The sequence below is a fragment of the Magnolia sinica genome, chromosome 2, assembly GCF_029962835.1.
Source record: "Magnolia sinica isolate HGM2019 chromosome 2, MsV1, whole genome shotgun sequence".
Classification (NCBI taxonomy): domain Eukaryota; kingdom Viridiplantae; phylum Streptophyta; class Magnoliopsida; order Magnoliales; family Magnoliaceae; genus Magnolia; species Magnolia sinica.
The window spans coordinates 81,637,951-81,640,288 of NC_080574.1; the positions used below are offsets into that span (position 1 = coordinate 81,637,951).

The following is a 2,338-nucleotide window of genomic DNA, read 5'->3' on the forward strand; positions in this document are numbered from 1 at the left end:
TTGAAGAGCTGGGATTACTTATCTTATATTGTGGTTTAGGTTTGCGGAGCAGTTGTGCAGGAAGCATCCCCTTTTCTATAACCGTCATACGTGAATCCATCTTTTGCATAAAATCTTGCATTGCCTGGGTCAGCTCTTGCATGGAATTTTGAACCAGTTCTTCTTAAGATTTCCCTTGATTTGGATTTTGATTGAAGAAACCTTGAGGGGTAGCAGTTTGTCCATTTCTCCAACTAAAGTTTGGATGATTTTTCCAACCAGGATTGTACGTATTAGAGGTTGGTCCATTGAAAGGTCTTTGATAAGTATTTACGGCATTGGATTGTTCATTCAACACTTATCGAAAGGCGGGTATTGTAGGACAATTTTCCGTTGTATAAATTTTACAATCACAGATGCCGCAAACACTTTCATTAACCTTATCTTTCTTTCCTTCCATAGCCTCAAATTTTCTTATGAGCGTAGTCACTTTATACTTGAGATCATCCTCTTCTTTCAAGAGATACAATCCACCTTTCTCCTTAGATTAAGTCGGCCTAGATGTGGTGTTCGATTTTGGGTAATAGTCCCATGATTGTGTTTTTTCAGCAAGACTATCGAGGTAATCCCATACCTTGTCGACATTTTTATTAATGAATTCTCCATTACACATTGTCTTGACCATTTGGCGCATGGAAGATGTCAGTCCATCGTAGAAAAAATTTGTAATGTGCCACGTTTCAAAGCCATATTGTGGGCATGAACTGACCAAATCCTTGAACCTTTCCCAACATTGGTAAAATGTTTCATCCTCCTTTTGGGTGAAGTTCATGATTGCTTTTCTAAGGGTAATCGTTTTATGATGTGGAAATTTTTTTTTATAAATTCCCTCTGTATATCATTCCATGTGCCAATGGATCTAGGACGCAGTGAATGTAACCATGTCTTAGCCTTCTCCTTTAAGGAAAAAAGGAAAGAGTTTCAGCCTGACTGTGTCCTCAGACATATTTTAAAAATATAAAGTGGCTATGATCTCATCAAACTCTTTCAAATGTAGATATGGTTCTTCAGATTCAAGCCCATGGAACTTAAGAAGAAGTTGGATAACCCCTGTCTTGATGTCCATATGTCCTGTATTTTCAGGAAAAATCATGCATGAGGGCGTACTTACCCCCGCTGGTTGTAAATAATCTTGTAAAGTACGAGGCGAGGGTGCTTGATGCACCTCATTCTCATCCTGAATGTCCTCCACCCTAGGTTGGGGTAGAAGAGGTTGGTTTTCAGCCATCACTTCAATTAACTTAGGAGATTTCGAGTGGTGTTTAGTTCTGCGATGGATAGTTAACCCCTCAACCAATCCTCCTTCAGTCAAGATACGTCGAGTTTTGTCACGGGCCCACTTGGGCATGAAACACTCGCAGCCCTCAATCAAATTCGAAACCTAATCCTAAGAAATGAAAAGAAAATCTAGAAAGAAAGAGAGGGTTGGAAAGAAGTTACCAAATTGGAGTCCCTAAGTTAAAAACCTGCAAAAGAAAATAAAACAAGTCAGTCTCTAAAGAGAAGGTCTAAGATTAGAAAATCCTTAAAAAGAAAGATAGAAATAAACTAGTTTCTAAAAGAAGAAATTCCTAAAAGAAAGTGGAAATTTCTAAAATAAATTAGGAAAGTCCTAAACTAGAAAGTAAGTTACTAAAAGAGATCTGAAAAATAGAAAGTAGAGAAAGAGCTTACCGAATTAGAAATTTCTATCTTAAAAGCCTACAAAATAGGAAAGTTAGTTTCTAAACAAAAAGTCTACAAGTAGAAAATTTCTAAAAATAAATTAGGAAACAAAGTTAAATTCTTAAAGAGTTAGAATTAGAAACTTGCTAAATAAAAAAAGAAGAAAACAAATCCTAATCTAGAAATAGTAAGGAAGAAATTAAGAAAGAAATTACCAATTTACAAACTTATCTCAGAATCCTATAAAACGGGAAAGTTGGGTTAGTTTCTAAAAAGGGAAAGACTTTCTATCATAAAATTAGAAAATTCTACTCTTAAACTAATCCTAAAACTAGTTAATCTTAGAAAAACGTAGCCGTCAATCCCCGGTAATGGCGCCAAAAACTTGTTCACTCCCCAAGTATAGGGTTGTGATGTAGTAATAAACTCGGTGAGATCGAGGTCGAATCCCAAGGGACTGAAAATTGTACATAATCTGAGACTAAGTAGAAGTAGAACTAGACTAAGATGAAATCTATATCGATTGAATTTAAGGAATAATGTCGAAATATTTATCTAAAATTTAGAATTCAAAGGTATGAAACTAGGGATTCAGAGGATCCACTTGTAGAGATCAGGGAGATCTTATTCATAC

The 2,338-nt window shown here is 35.8% G+C and overlaps 1 non-coding gene across 1 annotated transcript; it reads left to right on the forward strand.

The window, feature by feature from the left end:
• The first annotated feature begins 722 nt into the window (after window positions 1–722).
• Window positions 723–829, forward strand: LOC131238250 (small nucleolar RNA R71). The gene has a single exon (XR_009167656.1). It is a non-coding gene; the product is annotated as a small nucleolar RNA R71 (small nucleolar RNA).
• The last annotated feature ends 1,509 nt before the right edge of the window (window positions 830–2,338 follow it).